This window comes from Varroa jacobsoni, unplaced genomic scaffold, assembly GCF_002532875.2.
Source record: "Varroa jacobsoni isolate VJ856 unplaced genomic scaffold, vjacob_1.0 scaffold_1298, whole genome shotgun sequence".
Classification (NCBI taxonomy): domain Eukaryota; kingdom Metazoa; phylum Arthropoda; class Arachnida; order Mesostigmata; family Varroidae; genus Varroa; species Varroa jacobsoni.
The window spans coordinates 191,571-211,345 of NW_019214200.1; the positions used below are offsets into that span (position 1 = coordinate 191,571).

A 19,775-nucleotide genomic window follows, 5' to 3' on the forward strand; every position below is an offset into this window, starting at 1 on the left:
AAATACGCTACATATAGAAATTTCAGCGGAACTAAAATGTTGGGCTGTTCCAAAGCTGCAAAAACTCACAACGGCCCAAAAGTTTGAAGTATGTTTAAAAAAAAGCGTGAAAAGTTAATCGTTGTCGTTTGTCTCGACGACCTATTAACAATTGATATTCTTTTCCTTAATACGGCTATATACTGTTATAGCAAAACACTAAGGCTTGTTGAGATATTTGAATTTTTAAGCCTTTCAAATATAAATCCTATCGAGGATCCTCCGGCTTCCTCGTGGAGGTTTTTCTCGAACTTTTAAGAAGCTGCAAAAAAGCTTGCATTAGCGCGTACCGTTAATTTGGGGCAAAGAAGGAAGGTGTTACTTGCGTCATAGTACTAAAAAAAGCTGGGTGTCATGAGGTAGCATGAAATGGACACAGAAAATATACGTTGTTTGAACAAATTTGTACTCGGTTTTGGCCGACTAGGAAGTGCATAATACCCCCAGCCCGGCCACCAGTTTATCGCTAGTCGCCAACGGTTAAACTTCGTCATTGCTGCAGATTTGGTAGGATCTCGGTGGAATCGTGTAAGGCGGGAGAAGTTTGTTGTGGGTTACAAGATTCTTATCTTAGGGACACTTAAGCATAGACGGACTTTGCTTCGTGCTGGGAGCCAACAACCTGATGGAACCGGAAGCAAATTCGAGATGTAAAGGGCTGGAGCATTAAAAGCCCTCGATTTAGACGGTAGACGACCATCGAAATGTTTAGAGGAAAATGCGCGGCTGGCAGCGGACCAGCAATGGCCCCAAGACCAAGTCGTCAGATACAGCAGTACCTACGCGACCTCGCTCTGGTATGGTACGATTTGGAAATCGTACTCAGGGGGAAAACTGAAATGTTCTCACATAACTGAACGAATGCTTCCACCAGAGTAGATGTGTCCTCTCGCCCGAATTCTTTAAACGCGTGTAAAAGTCCTTTGAAGTTCGTAAGATCGAATCGCCCTGATGAAGAATTGGAGCTCGATTAAGACTACGCTGTTTTTCTGTCTAATATCAAAAAACAGCGAAATCTATCGCCTTCGCAAACTTCGTTGCAACGATGAATCAGATTTTGTACGATACGTTGATTTCGATTATTCGACACTGCACGCCGGAGAAATTGAAAACTAGCTTTTAGAGACGTACGCAGCAAAGAGGCAGTACGCGTAGCGTTTGCAGGTCTCGGTTGATAAGACGGAAGACTAAAGTGGCAGGCTTCTATTGTGTTGGACCGAAGACTGTATTGTGGATTCGTCATCCTGCATGCCAGCCTTAAAAATTAGCGCCCTCAGTGCGTTAACCAAGGCACACTGACTAGCCAGTTGTCGGTGGGCGGCGGTAATATGGCTGTTAGGGGAAGAATGGACGATTAACGGGCTCACTATAACGATGGCACGTTACGCAGGACTAATTCGAGTGGTTCTCGACCAGCTCTGCGAAAATCAACCGAAGCCTTGGTCCATCCAACCCATCGTCGGACCGATCGAGCGTCGACAAAATTGTACGCCAGCTGATGATATATTAGTTTCGGAAGAGGGGGATACATATGAGAATAACTGCGATGTGTTGGCTTGCAAAAGAAACCCACGAGAGTACGCACTTTCCCGCTTCGTTGACCAGCAATTCGTTGACCAGCAATTAGCAAACCTCCCTTCAAAGAGGGGCAAGATTAACAAACAGCTGCAGTCATGACGAGATTGATTGCGACTAGAGGGCGTTCTTTGAGACGGCTAAAGGCTTGATTGTACAGGGCGCTCCCGACAATGTTGGACGCCGGAACATATGCAACATGTCGATTTCCTTTCTGCACGCTCACGCGGAGATCTGTACAATGCAATGTTGAATTGAACCCACTGGGCGCCAGAGGACACTAGCCGCGGGATGAGGACATCCCGTGATTAAGCATACATGAGTATAAAGAATTAAATATTATAGGATAATTATATGAATAATTACATAGCTAATAAGTATTTTAATACAAATTGCTGCTATCAGCTAACTGCAAAGCTAATCCTGTCTTTAGTAACAAATAGGGTGAATTGCATGTAGGGATGAGAGGCGTTGAAATGTCCTACATTTGAAGATACATAAAGAAGGCTAGACAACGTATGAATGGCCTGGGTATTTGTTTCGAAATTATTGTCGTCGAGATGATGTAAAGAGTGTGCGTTGTGCATCCGATCTCTCTCCGGTCTCTAGCAAAAATTTCGAAAACCTTCCACGTTCACATGATAGAAATGGATTGTGGATAATGCTGTCTTGTCAATCTGTCGTCACCTGACTCTTCTGGCATTGAAACATTCCCTTTCTTTGGGTAGAATACTGACTGAGCAGTCGATGTCATCCCATTGGCATATACGAGCATATACAGTACAGATATTAATGCGTCGACCCATTGGAGTGTGAATTAGTCTGTGCTATTTGTCTGGCAGTGGAATAATCGAGCTTGGGAAAATTCGATGGCAGATGAATGTCCCCTATTGAGCGCGTAAAGGCATCCTCAAACTTTGCAACGTTCAGTCTCCTGTTGGCTGCTTCCCATCTTCGTATCATTTTGCCGTAAACAACGCCATATAGTAGTTCTCACAGATCAAAAAGCATTATTGGAACTGTAGTTTCGGTTAAAGTTACGCAATCCGACTTCTGTTTTCACACCCTTATCGACTCTTTTCTGTCATCATCTATAACTTACATGTGTCGAGTTATAACTCCTGTATTGCTGTTAGGCGATCCACCTAACTCTCTGTACGAAATCGATGCCCGGATTTAAGCCTGACTGGTTGGCGGGCAAGCCTGTTACTAACCTATCACGAGGTCCCATCAATAATATGGCCTAAAAGGCGCTAGACGACAGTGTTGGCAATATGTCCGATTACAAATCATTCAAATCACAAACGACGAACTTATTGCTACCGAGACTTAGAACATCACTAGATAGGTGGCGCGAAGATAAGTATACAAAGGCACATGCTTAAGCGGCAAAATCAGTCACCGTAGTCAAGTCACGGCTCCGATGAGTGCTGTGTGGTAAAACTGAAGTGAGAATCTTAGTCTGTTAGTTATGTGATCACTAGCAGCGCGTAACGATCACTATCCTTTCAAAAGTAGGCAGGATTTTCAAGTAAGATTGTGACTCGGCAGTGATAAGGCTGACCATCACTGCGCGGAAGATGCGGCCTATACAGGACTTGTATGAATAGGATTCTGCCCTTTGACAGTAAGTATGCTTCAACTCATGGGACCCCAGACAGTGATCGGAAAAAAAGTTTCTCCTGTGAAACAATTCAAGACGTTATTACTGCTTTAAGTGCATTTTACAATATTTCATAACCTTGTACTCCGTTCTGGGTCGAATACTAAAAATAACAGGCTATAGGTCCCTTTGACCGGTTGTGGTCCTATTAAGATCCGTTGTTCACCAAACTAGATTTTCTAAAGGCATTACTCAAATCGGTCATCAAAACATTCCAATGTCCGGCTTATGGCTCGTAAACTCTTCTGGCTTTTTTAAACTTTTTTTTTAACTACTATACACAAAGCAGTTCCTGTTTCGAAACCGTACACTGCTGTGAGTACTTCATAGAACTTTACAAGTTCTGTGATTACCAATGTAGTTCATCTCAGTCGTAGAAGCACTGTCTTGAAACAATGCTAAGTGGTTTCAAATCAAATATTTTCAAATAGGTACATAAGCCGACCCCCGATCCAGTCACAGTTGACAAAGTTGAGGTCGTGATTTGACCATGGTCGTCTATGTGCAGTATCTTACAACTGATATGATTCCGGACATATCTCGATATTCTACCGCCTGCAAATACACCTAATGTGATATATCCAACTCTGTAAAACAGGTAGAGATCTGGGTGGGGGATTTTCGGAACGTGATCCCGTTTCCTCAACACCCTGAGCAGTTAACAGACATTCGAAAGGTAAGGCCCTTTTGATCCCTTGGAATCATTCTGCTATGCCAAGCTGGTTTAAGCTGCCACATAACCTAATGGAGTTCTGTACTCCATTGAGAATGGTTTCGTCGTATCCTCTTGATGTAGAGACACATACAGCTTTCGATATTTTCACTTAGTGACGCATGAATAAATGCGAAACGCAGCGAATACCATTGATCGACGCTTTCTGTTACGTACAATAACACTCTCTCGATGGTTAAACTTCAGAGAAATCCTTCCTTCGATTTCGGCCGAGCGAAAACATCAGTCATTCATAACAAACATGTCAGCGTTTTTGGTCGCCACAATTAATATCATCGGTTTAGCTGATGAGCATCTAATTATCCGTAGCTCTGGTGCAGATTGGCAAGCAAAGTTGTCGCAGCTTGGCTTAGTATATCGTGCATGGCTAACAGTGCACGTACTCTGAATCAGAGACTCTGTTTTTTATTTTCACTGCCGCATGTATTCATTAATAGCTTTAAACGGCTATATCACTTCCAAAGAGAAATTACACAATTTCGTATGTGTACATTTGGATGACAAATCAAATCTTAGATAAATATATTCGCGGAGTAACGATTTTTGCTGTGTACCTAGAGATTAGGGTCTCGCCAACAGGTTGTTGAACCCTGTAATAAATCTTATACCCCAGATAAAGCAAACTAAATTATCAAAATTCGCGCATTATAATGTTAGGTATAATCTCACACTGAGATTTCGCCATGAGATTATATTTATAAACAGGCGAAACAAAAATCTTTTTTGTCACTTGAAAAATAATGGTATCTGCAAAACGGTGCGACGTTAATTATTCGTGAACTTTCAATAAAAACCCTGTGGGTTTGGATCGTATGTATCGATATTGACAATCGACAGGTGCAAACTCTTCTGCAAATATAAGGGCGACTCGGTAACCTATGGTCAAAGTTGCCGACGTACTGCCGGTGTCTAACTGATTCTAGACTCCCCCATCTCAAGGATGTTCTAGCCTTGATACTTTGTTGGCCTCGTATTAAGAAAAGCCCATAAAATGCATGCGGATTTTCTTTTTTACGTGGCACGTTTTTACGGACGCATCTGACCGGCTTCTTCATGTAATCTGTATCGATATTTACGAAACAGATAACAGTATGCTAGTATGAATGTTTTGAGAATCCGTCATGTCTGAACTTTTGGGATAATTAGCCTCGGATAAATTCTAGAGCTGATTATGGATGATTGCAATATTTAGAATCCAAGTGCGAGTTTTTTCAATATGTCTAAGTTGTCGATATTTTATTTTCTCCGTGCTTCGGTATTCGGTCCTGGAATCTAGTACGCAAGTACGTATAATGATCATATTGTTTGTGGCTCCCAGGCGCAGGATTGTAGTAGTAGTAGGAAAGAAATCATTTCTTGCCTCCTGATATACTCCTGAGTTTTTTTAATTTTCTTTAATAATAATGACGTATTCAAGAACGATATTCGTTTTTAAACTTGCCCAGATCGGAGTATTATTCTGATGGTAAAGCTATAATATCCTTTTTAGCACATTAGCCTTATTTGTGAGGGTGTTATTCAAAAATTAGCGGAAGGTCCAGATGGTACGCGAACCCTTGCTAATACACATAACCTTAAAATGCCTTTTTGATGGGCAATATGGGTGTAAACAGTCGCGCTAGCAAAAAGCAATTACTGCATGATCCAGTCATTTTTTTACTTATATTTACTATTTAATACTTACTGATTTCAAAATTGAGAAAAAGTATTTGGCGGAAAATTTTATTGCGCTGACAAGAAAGACAATTAGGCAATTACGTGCAACTTTTTTGCCTAGGAAATTCGAGTGGGGACACATAAAGGGCTCTGTAACTATATGGTAGGAACAAAGGCCCGCCCCCCGAAACGGCAATGGACAGGCGAAAGTTCACCTATTCACTGAGAAAAACAATGAGACATTTTTTTCGATGAATCGGAATCATCGCCATATGCTAGGCGGATAATTTGCATACATACATTTCCAGCATATTATTTTAGGTGGGTGTACAAACATTTAGCTTCCTATGCATGCAGAAAACGCGTGAACTAGGATTTCCTAATAAAATTCCACCCATGAGGCGAGTTTCGTTCGGCTCCCCTTCCGCTACCCTAGCAAGGTGCCATTATAGTAAAAAAGATGAGGACATCCATGGATCACGAAGTTGCGAATAGCACGACCCTCTTATAAAAAAGAAACAAAGATAACATAGACGTGGCTCAAAAACGGAAATGTGTTAACAGACTCAACGGCGAAGCGGACACAGCTTGAACCCCTCACTGCTGGAAGTACGACAAAAGTTTTACGTTTGACAAAAGTCAATAGACTTTTGTCAAACGTAAAACTTTTGTAAACGTAAAACGTGATCTAATGTATGCTCATCTCAAGCCGTTTCTTACCACCAGCATAAGATCCAGTTCGAAACGTCGCCGGAAAACTACTCAGTCCCAATTACACTCCGTACGCTAATCGCTGTCGCAGAGCGGATCAGCCGTAGGTGGGAAAGATGTTACTGGGGAGCGGGAAAATAAAAATCGGTGATATGCATTTTTTGACCCCCGGTACACATAAAACATTGTGCGCGTCTTCAACAAATTTATGAACAATCGATTACTTTGACCTTCTCTTTCTTAAATACGAACGTAAGGCAAATGTTTGGTATCCTCTCATTCATAAGCCATTTTGGAACCGCACAGACGTTCGAATGTTTTCTAGGTCACAAATAATACGGCAACGTTAATGAGCGTTAAGGTATTTAAATCAAAATTTGGACTCAATATGTCGTTGAGGGCTACAGGTATCCACATGCCGTTCTTACCTTGTGTAATATAAAGCCATTCCAACAGGAACTGCTCATGCAGCTTTACTGTTAGACAGTTATAGAATAAAAAAGCTGACGCGCCAAACGACAGTGACTGGACGTTTGTTGTTGTTTTCCTTAAAGTAAATGTAACTTTATATATTATATCGTTAACCCAGTTGCAACTTTGTGTTTTGACGACCAAGCAGAATTTTCACTAGCTGCGCTTTTGCATTTGTGATTTGTTCTGATACATACCGCTGAACGGTAAAAAATAAGGATGTTTATCGTAATGGCTAAGATGTACAAATTATAAACAGTCTTTAGTTAAGAAGCGGTTCAAGAATACAAGCTCTAGCCACAAACGGTCTATTATCAACTTCCTATCAACAGTGTCCTTCTTGACAAGCTGCTAACAATTGCAAGGCCCGCCCCCTATCAAATCCGTACAGCCGACCGAAGCACTATGCTTTCGAAACATCTAACGATTTGCACATCTGATTTTTTTCTCAATTGAAAATATTAAGGTACAAAGCAGGCGACGCTGCCGCCAGCCGCCGGACTGCCGATACAAGCAAATCGTCTGATTGTCAGATCACCGACACCGGCCAAGCTACTATGTATCAAAATGTCGTGAGAGGGGTTAAAACACCGATAAAGGCAATTCATCAGGGGCGAGACAGAATCGACACCAGCCGGCTTATTCATTAGAACAATAACGGCGTCAGATGCTGTCGCATCCGTAGCAGCTAATACTGAAGCAGAAGACAGAAGATCAGGGCTAAGTCATAGCTCGGAAGGAAAAGCCAGATCACAGAAAAGGTGCGCTCGTGCTCAGCAAAGATTTTAGGTCTGTAAGGTGCAGCAAATGTACGAAGACGACGGATGTTTGAAGAAGCTGGGAAGCATTGAAGAAGTGTGAGCGCAAAGCGCAGCTTTGGAAGCGTAACAGAAGCTACATGAACAAGGCACGCAATCGCAGACGCTGCAGTCCAGGTTCCTCGGGCGGACGATGGACACAGTTATTCGACAGCCGTAGTCAAATATAACACAACAAATTATATATATATGGACTTTTCGGAAATATGACTGTCGACGCGCGAGCCAAGTGAAATGGAGATCATATGATGATGCTACTTCGCGGCTAAAATGCAGTGGATGGAGTTCAGGGTCAACGGGACAACTAGCCATCACAATATCGCTAAGACACTCGTCTTCTTAATGAAGACTTGGGAAGATTTCGCCGGTCCACAAAAAGCTGATTAGTTTGCCAACAACAATTAACGTTTGAATTTTACCAAAGGAATATTGCCGCCATTTGTTCTTTTTCAATATATCAAACCTATGACGGTGTGTCTAGAATGTAAGCCATCGGTTTCATTACTTACCACACAGAATAGAGAGTTCCAATATTACCGATTAGCGTGCGTCTAATACTGCCATTATATATTTATAGAGAGACGTCACGGTTAATAATGAAGTCATTGAAGCACTATAGCAACCATATTGCTAATCGAGCAACCTTTCTATCGTAAACGCGACTTTATTTAGCTGGAAAATCTTCATTGAAGATCATTTCAAGGTGATCTGGATCGTGGAAATAAATCTTACGTTAACAAACACTAGCTCTATCAATCACTATGATAGAAATGTACGTTGCCGATAAAGATTTTCCAATTGCACCTAACCAACATTTTGCCGCCTTTATTCAAAATCTCCATATTTTGTCGTAGGGAAAATTTAAATATTAGTGATATTAGGAAATGCCGGCAAAACTAGCCGTGCACCTAGTTTGGATCTTTTTTCGAATAACAGTTTTTATTAGGTTTATTAGGTCAGTTTTTATTAGTTTTTATTTATTATTATATAATTAGTTTTTATTAGAATATTTGTAGCATTTTTAGGGTAATACGTTTAGTCAAATTTGCTGTTTCTTCTACCAAGCGGAAAAATAAATCGAGTTAATTCAGGCAGATTTGTATGAATTTAAAAACTAAAAACAAAAAATGTAAAAATTACCTTCCCCTTCGCTTCGAAGATGGTGTGCGCAAAGCATCGATAGTGCATAGGAACATGTACTGCGTTAAACAAAGCATTTTCAGGTACTATGAAGATCCGACCAGCCTTTAGAAGTAGGTTGTTGTTCTATTCAATGTAAGTTGGTTAAATTCAAATAAATTTACTTTGACTATTTCTTATAACAACATTAACAATGATTGTAGAAAACTTTATCAAACGATATATATTTAACTTATGTGACATGGATATTGTGTAGCTGAGCTTGGTGGAGCACTTCGCTCGTTGTGACCATATATTTTATAAGTACCCTTCGTATCATGACTACGGCTTGGATTTGATATAAAACATATGGCTCTTTTCTATAGTCAGCTGCAGTACGTTATCAACATCCGCTTACGAACTTATAATTTTCAAAATTGGATTTACATTTTACAAGGGTATCTGGAAACCACGTTACCTCTAAACATAACATTTCTAGGAAACAATCGTTTGCCATGTAATAACTAGATAATCTTAGCACGGAACTGTCCCATAAAACGATCGATTCTGCTCTATCCGACATAAACCTTAACGTTCAACGTTTAGAGCTACCTAAAGAGAGCTAAGAGCTAACTAAAAGCTTCGGGTTTCTCCACGAACGAGCATTTGTTCTTATTAGGTCCTTATTATTACTCAATTGCTGATGTTGACAGTAGCTTGTCATTTACACCTTACTACATATTGTTAGAATAAAAGTCGGAAACATTAAGGCTTTGCGAGCGTAAAGCGACTTTGACAAAGCTGGTAAATGAACCAGAACGTCTGCTATAGTTATCAATGACAATATATGTGTTAATATACAGATATGTTCATATGTTCAATATTGGGTGTTTAACGCATATGGTCATTTTTATGGGTCTTTGATATGTCGTTGCTACCTTCGCTCTTAAGGCAGGTCGTAAAATGAACGATTCAGAAAATCCTCTGAACCATGCAATGCTTATTACGGGCTAATATTGGCATTATATGGCGTCAGCCGTTGACTGCATTGTAATTTTTTACGTAAGTATAGCGGTACACATGAGGTTTATCCTACTATCTTCCAAATTAGTCAACAGTATTTTTCTTATAGCATGGCAGTGGCGAACCCACTGTTTGACCCATAACTTGGAAGAAGTTTCGTTTCTAGTACGCCTTGAACAAAGACTACCTTTCCTTTGCAAATGATACTTAACGCTTCCGAATCTGATCTTCGTATTAGCAAGATAAAAACGTGCTATCAGACTGAAGAATCACTATTGACAAGATGTTTCGATTTTCTTCAACGAGCGCTTTAGTAGGACTATCACTTAACCACGTATTACTAAATGGTTGAAACGAGCTTTTTGATTTGGGAGCTAACAGAGTTTCATCGTAAGAGGCGCTGTCCCGAATGTTTGCCGATTGTTTGAAATTTTGTTATTTCTTCACATAGCACTCAAACGGTCTAACACATACACGTGGCACGCCTTGTACATTTCTTTCTACTTTTATACCATGCGCTAACTTGAACGGTTGAGTTTTTCGCTAAAAAAGCTAAAGGTTCAAGTTCTCACCTTCACTACAGCAGTAATTAACAAAAAAAAGACAATATCATATTAGTCAAACAATGATCTTCCTGCATTCCTGTGCTTTAACTTTCGAGGAACCGAGGCACTGCCTTCTTACACCACTGGGTGCCTCTGAAAAGGGCTGTGAAATACGCGTCAGCAACTCTATTTTGCCTTCTTCCTATTAGGTCTCTTTTATTAGTATCAGTATTATTATTTTATTAATATATTAATAATAAGGAATCGTCTTAGCCGTGTCATTCTGTAAAGATCATCAAAACAATAACAAGTTCCCGATCGAAACTAATCTACTTATAAAGTAAATAATCAAGTCCGTATATATAATCAGAGAATGTTCACCCTCTTTACAATCAACACCCTTGAATTAGCTGTTGTTGATTATAAATGAACGCCTCACAACTTACAACTTTTTTCATTTGGTTCTAAAAAAAAACATAACCGGAAACACTATACGCGCAGACAGTTGAGGATATGATTGAATGTAGCAAAGTGAGGCACACAATTAATTAAGTTACGTGACGTTTGCGTGTTGAAATCAATAGTTGAGGCGTGGCTATTAGTATACGTGTGTCTAATGAGTATAGCCCTGTGGGGTTCGGTAACTTGAGAGTTCGTCAACGCGCTACAGCTGTTAAATAAAATAACAAAATAAAAAAAATAGAGTTCGAACAAATACTTGCTAGCGACTAATGAAGAAACATACCACCGTACAGACTAATAAACGAAAGCTAAATTAACCTGATTGGAACGGGCATTTTATTACTATAGAGTCATTCAAATTATTCCTTTTAATTTGGCTTCAAAATCGGTTCCTCTTGAATGCGTGCAGTAATAATTAGATATAATTTTGATAGAATTGCTAGAGTTAATGTAAAAACGTCGTTTAGGCTCTTGCTCAGGACCATCCCAAACGAAGCATGGTTCAAGCACCTCGCCTTCATTCACTCCAGGTCTGACAGAGTTCCTGTGCAGATCTGTGCAGACGACACCAAAGATGCTTTTCTGAACGCATCCTTGGTGTGGTCTACAGCCGAGTAGGTAGAAACGGCGCGCGCTTGAGAGGAAAGTAGTCATTATACTTTACGTATGTAAGCTTGGATAATGATGCTACCTATAGCGAGTATTGTAACAATATAACCGATCTAACCGTACCCGTTTTTCATTTAACTCAACTTCCAACGATATTTTCAAACTTGAATCGTGAAAATCATTTTCGTCATATCTCCACTAAAAGGTAAGTCCGCACGTAACGATGCGCACGACGCATTGCTTTTAATATTATCCAATGCTAAGTATATAACATGATAATATATTGGGTGTAAAAGCGAGTATTCGTATAGAAGCGTCTGTTAATATTGACTGGACAGCTCTAGGAGAAAGAACGTAAACAGCTGGGTTGGTTAAAGCTTCTGCCCTACATGAAGCCGAGTTGAGGGTACAACGCCAAATTCAGTTGAACTTAGCTCAAGCTTTGATTCACTCGATAAGCCTAAGGAAATACCCGTGAACGTTCCCAACAGCCAGCGTAAAAGCAACATAATTGTCAGCGAACGTCAATTGTACGTAAGGCTATAGACAGGAAACCGTATCAAGACGTCATCCGTTTTCAAACAATAATAAGTAATAGTGGTTGCTGCTTGTCAAGACATGGCCGTGCGATGCTCTTCCTCGTATCGATTCGAAATTAAATATATGTTTCACGTATTTGAAAGGCTTCTTGACGACGAAGTCGGTACGATCTAGCTGCACCTTGACGCCGATTATATACTTCTATATATATCTGGTTTGGGTATGGAATTATATATATCTGGACTGGATATTGAACACTTTAACACGGCCATTTGATCGTATTGAATCGTTTAATATGCCAGAGTAGCAGTTAAAGTTGCAATAGCACGTCATTATTGAAACGGTTATGACGCTGTTCTATGAAAATAACATGAGCGCTTTCAAAATCATTCTTTAAGATCATTAGAAATACTAAACTCACATCGGACTAGTGAGACGGAATTCAAAGGCAAAAAAAACACACAGGAAATTTAATAAATCATGAGTACTAGCTCGTTACTCGTTCGTGCCTAGCACGTCGCCTGCTAAAACTAAAGATTCGGGTCCATGCGTAGACGTGCTGCGTTTCGTGCTAGGGGCCAGCCATACGAAGTAATGCCTACGGGCTTAAATACGGGACGATAAAATATTTCTGCTTACCGGACCTGTATACTGTTTCTCGCTCGGTGGTATTGAGCTGGAGACGGTACTAGATAAAAAAAAAAAACAGTGCAAAGAAATAATCCGATTTATGCGGCAGTGCACCCCACGAACATTCTATAAACGATAGCTTTATTATGCTTTAGGAAGTTATCGAGGTAAGACAGAACACTTGAAGCATTCATTTCTTACTTAATAATAACTAATAACAACAAGTTGATGTTGTTATCGTTATGAATCTAAAAACTTAAATACTAAGCTTTAAGTTTAGTCTTAAGTAAGCACTTAACTACGTTCTCTTTGTCGGTGCATAAACCTTTCCAGTACCTGTTATCTATCTTATCTGGCCCAGCACTGATACACTTGCAACGACCCCATCGGCGTTTAGCACGTAAGTAATATCACAAACACCTCCGACATCATTTTACGTTGAGAGACGTCCGCTTCGGCAACATGGCAACTACTTGATTTGTCCGCTTATAATTATAATTAGCTAAAACAGGCCGCCAGCAGGACAAGACAGAAGATCCGCAATGAAGCCCTGGTAACAATCCTCGTATTTCCCTATTTCTACTAATGGGACGGAAAATCGCACAAAGTAGGCGATGCTAAGTATATCGTCGCTCGGGAAAGTTCTCATTGTGTGCCTCAGCTGAAGTGACGGAACCCGCTGCGCTTAAGCTGTACGCTACCTTGGTTCACTGACGCAATTTCTATACATTAACGGTAACTGCAGAAATTCATACCGATTACATTTTTAAATAAAATTAGATTTATAATTAAAGTATGTTGTTTATTATCAGCGATTTTTCTGCTTTTTAGCATTATTAAGCAAAGCTGGACCATGCGGGTATTGACTTGTACACGAAAGTAATTACCTGTTCGCACACACTGCCCAATTAGAAGATGTTCATAACAGACACAGTTCGGCCTAATCTTCACTATAACGATGTAAGATGTTTAAATGAACAACAGATCGAATAGTCCATTTTTGTCTTTCTGTTAAAAGGGTCTCGTAGCAAGGACACCAGTTAATGGCCTGCTACTCTACTTCTGCATATTATCATATAACGGGCCTATTATCTGATCATATAATGCTAGCTAAACCTCGGCTATCTTCGACGCTGTACAGACGCGCCCGCAGGCCTACCACCGAGCATTCACTGATAAACTGATTGTGGTCGCTATATTTATTTCTTTCATGTTTCATTTTTATTCTATTATTGCCATTTACAATTGGGCGTTATTACCGTGATATTCAAGTGAATCATTTAACGTCAACGTACCAACGTTGTCGTTTCAGATGAGCGGAACACGCATTTCAAGTAAGTCAATTATATTAGAGGGGAGCCTTTACTCAAAGGGCAAACGCGTTGGTTTTTTAGCGGAAAAACGTCCTGCAAAAAAGACTGGGCTCAATATGGGCACGAGGGAAACTATCGAAATTCAAGAGGGGCGAAGAGGTTTTGCCGCTTCGAAGTTGCCGGCAATGGCGGGCAAGCACGTAGCCGTTTCCCGTTCTGGCGGATCAGCTCCTATGCCTGTCTTTGCCAAAGATCAGATACGTTTAAGGGTTAATTAATCATATTCGGGCAGTCAAACTAGAAACGTAGTATTTCAGGTAGTTGGACTATTTAAAATAAGCTCAACAAACGCTGATCGATGCATGTTGAATTTCATCATCAATCCCGTTCATAATGGGAGAAGGAGGTACGTTCACTCTTAACCCTGACGGCTGACACCTTTGACCTCTATAACCTATAGATTTATTGATTATTCCGCAGAAGATTAGTCTGCCATTTACTGTACTTCATGTTATTATTATGTTATTACTGTACTGTACATTATGTTTATTAGATAATAGTAGTAATTGTTGAGATATTCGAGAACCTGCTAGCCCAACACGACTCCTTTCCGCGATTGTTAATCTTTATTCGCTATTATTCGGTTTTATCTGCACAGGCTGGCTTAATTTTAGGGCAAAATTAAAGGGATACGGTTCGCAGCATAATAATTCCTGCCTTTTCGCAATGAGCTAAGGTTTTTCTGCTCGAATCTCGATCTCATAAACCTGCGCCCTGTTACAGACCAAGGCGCCTGTAGAAAACGTTTTAGAGCTAGTTATAGGACACGTAAACAAGCGTCGTTGCGCTTCGAATGTTTTAGATTGTTGAATATTGGAAACAGTTAATTGATCGAAGTTTTATAGATACGCAGATTACTCTGCACGAAGTTAAATGTGTACGTCGAATAGAACCAGAGAGATAAATATTGAATGGTTCAACTATTTGTTGAGAAATATCAAGCAGACGGGTGCATACAAGGACACGTCAACGTGTTTATGAAAACTGAAACATTACAGTGCAGAACAAACATGCGTGCTAAGTTGAAGTAGATGGATCGTGCCATGTGGGTCGTCACCACAATAATATGATGTGTCATTCCCTACTCCGAAAAATCTGCCCCCTATCTCAGCTTATCACCTTGTTAATATGCCAGTCTGGATTAGAATCGAGGCACGCGAATGTGTATCATAGCAATGGTATCTACTGGAGTCTACAGTTGCAGCGCCTACAAGGAATAAGCGCCTTGAATGTCCTATTGTTTATAGCAGGGTTTGCTGCTCCGCAGACAAATGCTGATTGTCTATGTTGTCTACCACCTGTCTTCAATGTGGAGTTGGTTAAAGCTAGTTATTATAAAAGCAACTGATGGTCAGTATCGATCGATTACGAACATGGACAAGAGCCAACTGAAAACACTAGAACTTTTGGTGGGATCGCATTTTACGTTTTACGGAATTCTTCAAGAGGGTAACACATCTTGACTTCTGGCTTCTACAGCGTCGTAGCCGCAGAAGCTAAGTGGTCTCACCTAAAACAAGAGAGATATTGGAATTTTCAGAATTTTGGATTGCCCATTAGGGCCTTAGCGGTAGGTTGCCATAGCGAATTATTATAGCGTTTATGTAGTTTGGCTAGAGTTTTTCGTTCGACTTCGGGATGGCGTAAGTAGTTTCCCACAAAAACTTCTAACGTTCTATTTGCATTCAAGGTACAACGGGGTATAAATAGGCTCGTTCTTAGATACTGTCACCAGACAAACAAATGAACAATGGCATTTGTGCCATGGACTAGAACCAGAGATTGAGAAAATAGCTTCCTTCACCTCGAGTGAGGGTGCTACTTTTTGACCCGCTCTTACAGACAAACTTCCAATGCTTTATTTCTGATGCAGTCATCCTGGAATGAACTGTAAGACTATCTTTTGAAAGCGTAAATCTACCTTTCCCTAATTTCCATTTTTGAAAATTTCTCGTTTATAGACAGTGTGATGAGCACTTTTCAAATTACTCAATAGATTCTGCCTGTTTAATAGATGTTAACGTTTTCCGCAACTCGCTAGATTATCAGTGATGGTCCCTTTCTGTCAAATTCGTATATACCTGTTGCATATCTTACTTTCTAACACAAATCGCATCTGTTTTATAGTCAGTGTGTCGCGGATTTGGTAACAATGTCTAGTACAACTGCATGCCGGCTTTATGGAGTAAAAGCACTTGACGATGGCCGGCGAGGCCTGGCCTGGCCTGGCCTATGACTTTGCTATCTTTGCTGTAAGGTATACGTCGTTGAAAAGTTTGTTTATTGTTTGTTTTTTTTTGGAAACGGCCATCTTGGCTAGATGACTGAACAGTCATGGCGGGCAAGTTCTTTGGCGGCTATGCCAAGGTTACAGTGTGGCAAAGCCGTTTAATCGAATCGTTTAATCGAATCGAATCCAAAATCACCTATTTTTACTATTTTAAAACGCAAAACCAGTTGGATTAAAGTGACTTAGTCTAATATGGATTGGTGGTACAATGTCGATGGGCAGCAACTGTCAAAACCCAACCCTTTAATATTAATTTTTATCGTGGACTAGCAGAAGTATTAGCTACTCATTCTTTGCTGTTAATACAATGGTTGAGGGATTTTACATAGAAAAACACTACGGGCTTAACTAACAAAGCTTAGTGAATCTAATGTTGGCGCACTCGTGACATACCGACCAATCACATTAGGAAGTACTATTTGTTTCGTTGCTAAATAAACATACATTTCTTGACCATATCGATTTCTGAGCACATAGAAGTCGTATTTTTAACTGAACTTTATTTCAAAAAAATGATCCAAATCGTTCTCGTTTTCAGCCAATATCAGATCACTGACCACTGAAATTCTGATCACAGAACGGAAAGAATACATTTCCAGTCACTGGCTTTGTTCATTTACCAGTAAAATTTGCCTCTATATCTCTCAGCATTGGCATAGAAAGGAACTAGCCATCTAGTGGTTATAAGGGAAACATAGCTAAGTGAAAAGACGACACAGGCTTACAAACCCCAACAGTCTATTCTATATCAGCTCATTTTGAACACGGTGTTCATATTTGCATCCGCAATATCTGGGCATTGAGCTGCAAATGGCACCAGTCTCACGTATCTCAGAGTTCATTACGACCATCAAAAGTCGTGTTTTACGATTTGCATCTCTGCAGTCTCTCCGCATAAGAACTGGCCACTTCGCATCTACTTCACAATCTTACTGGGTAGATGCTAGCATACATTAAGACACTCGATCGACAACCGTCCTGTATGTCCTGTGGGCTAGACAGCAAACGGACATATTAGTTGAAAATAGAAGAAAATACAATTCTGTAAGAGATTTATAAAACATTTCATGGTAAAATACATTTCAAATTATAAAGTGAGTAAAAACTAAAGTCGCAAAGCAGTTTTCCCTGGTTGCTTTTAGGGCACAAGAAACGTGTCTCCGTGCCATCAGAATCGGGTACCGTGACTTAGCAACTTTACGAGGAGTCAGTTCTACTTAATGGATCCATCATGTTGTCATATGATCGAAGAGATGCTGCTCTTGAAACGTACAGTTTAGTAAGGCGCGCTCGCATCTTGCTCGAAGATTCTTGAGGGAACTCAGCCCCCTTCTCTGGTTAGCTCGTTTATACTAAATCGCGTCTGTGGCTTTATTTGATACTAATTCTTTAATCCATTTCGATTATCACATACAAAGGTATTTTGTATCACAATGATTTTTTCTCTCATATATGTCAGAAACCTTCGTAGCACGGATTTCCTCGCCTTGACGGTAATGAAGAGAAGCTAAGGGTCCTCCATAAACCTGCCTATAATTTTATGGGGCTGAGTTTTGACTGCCGTTTACGGCCGAATAGCTAAGACTGTAGATATGTGAATATTGAGCTCAGTTTCCAAATTATACATAATGTGTTATTTATAAACACTTACTTATTTGTAAAGTGTTTCATTGAGTCATCTTTAGGACGAAGGCTACAGTGGGTCTCAGTATTGCGAGCAGGTAGAATATATACATACTTGGCTAAGCAATGAATAAATTGACATTACCATATTTTAGTAACTTGTGTACACCATCCATCCCAAAGATAAGTACATCCTGATACATTATCCTCTGCCCGCTATAAGTAAGAAATGTTATTTGTAGGTAGGACGACGACTGGAACGGTCGCAGTCACACGTACGAATACCCATTCAAATTGTGCCACAGCTAGAGTTAGACATGTTTTTCTATTCTGAGGGGTTAGGTAGAATTTTTCTGTCCTGTGGTGGAGGCTATCTTCTAAAAATGACCTTTCCTGATTCTGACGTCTCACATAAGCTGCTCAGACAAATTGTCGGAGGGTGATTCAAGCACTGAACCACTGCGTACGAAAGTATACATAATATGCGATCATCGCGAGATGTGGTACAACGACGGGCTGTAGCGCAACGTTTATATACGATCTGATAGCTTCGATCTATCTAAGATCAGGAGCGAATTTTTGAATCGGCCAAATTGCATGTTTACGCCGGGCTACTTCAGCTCAACAAACCTTTCGCAATGGCTTTTAAAAAAGATTATTATTAATTGTAACGTCAGAGTCACTGTTGTAGCAGTAGACTGTTGGCATCAAAAGGCGTCATAGTAAAAAAAAAAAAACGGTTATCGCTTTACATGAATCGATCGCTTTTGGTCTGATTATATTTGCGCGGATGTTCTTTTTCCATAGAGCATTATGACTGAGTCGTTCTTTATAGCGTTCGTTGAGAGCTGGCAATGTTGATCACGGCAAAAAGAACATTTCCACCACGTACTCGTAACTGATTATGTACAAATTATAGCGCGTTATGTAGTAGAACAATTGATGATAAGAACGATAGTTGGCCTGATTTAAACAACCCTATAACCGGAATACAGTAATAGGTGAACGTTTTTCTCTGATGGGACAGAGCACGGATTTTCTACGTCTAATATTTATATTTAAGCTTTTCACACAGCCGACTAAGTTAAGTTAAACCGTTTTTCTCACCTTAAGCGAAAACATAATCCGTATAATATCAATATTATTTAATATTTACTAGTACTAGGTCCTTGTTTGCTCACTTTGAAAAGGACGAGGATTTCGTCGGCGAATCTAAACATCGTGGAGACGCGACCTGTCTTCTTGTTAGATTTATAGTAAAATCGTGCTAATTCTTCTAAAATTAACTAAATATAATTAATTAAGCTAAAATATTTTCTGGTAAAAATTAAGCTAAAACAAAGTTGTATTTCTCTACTAAAGGTTAACTCTAAAGGCTATTTGCTTCTATAAAATTTACTGCTAAGCGTCGCAGGTATACTAGCACTCTTAATTAGGTTGGCACAAATAACTTTTGCTATTATTTTACATTTGTAAATTTTTGATGAGATAAATTACATCCAAATTAGCTGAATTCGTTGTCGTTATGCTTTATGGAGCTATTTTACATTATTTTTTTTACAGAATACGTACCGAACATTTTGCTAAGGACCAAACGTTTCGAAGTTTTTTTTTCACTAATTTTTTTAATTAAACTTTTTCTCTTGATTAAGCATTCTTTCTGTATTTTTTTTTAACGTTTTCAGTGGCAAGGGAAGTCGATCTAAAAGCCAAAAACGCAGCGCAAAATCTACTAAAAAGCAGACGATTTCACACCAAAGCTCAAAAGAATCGTTGAGCAACTAGGTAATGATCATGATGTCTGTACAGTTATACTCAGCTATTCAAATAAGTTATTAAAAGTAGTTGTGGCGCACACAGCAAATACATTCACAGACGTCTCTCTATTCCATTAT

The 19,775-nt window shown here is 39.7% G+C and overlaps 1 long non-coding RNA gene across 1 annotated transcript; it reads right to left on the reverse strand.

Annotated features, from left to right (window-relative positions):
- Nucleotides 1–15,914: 15,914 nt before the first annotated feature.
- LOC147752362 (uncharacterized) lies at nt 15,915–19,694 on the reverse strand. Its single transcript, XR_015314267.1, has 2 exons — nt 19,453–19,694; nt 15,915–17,251 (listed from the first exon to the last, which is right to left on the reverse strand). It is a non-coding gene; the product is annotated as an uncharacterized LOC147752362 (long non-coding RNA).
- Nucleotides 19,695–19,775: the final 81 nt, after the last annotated feature.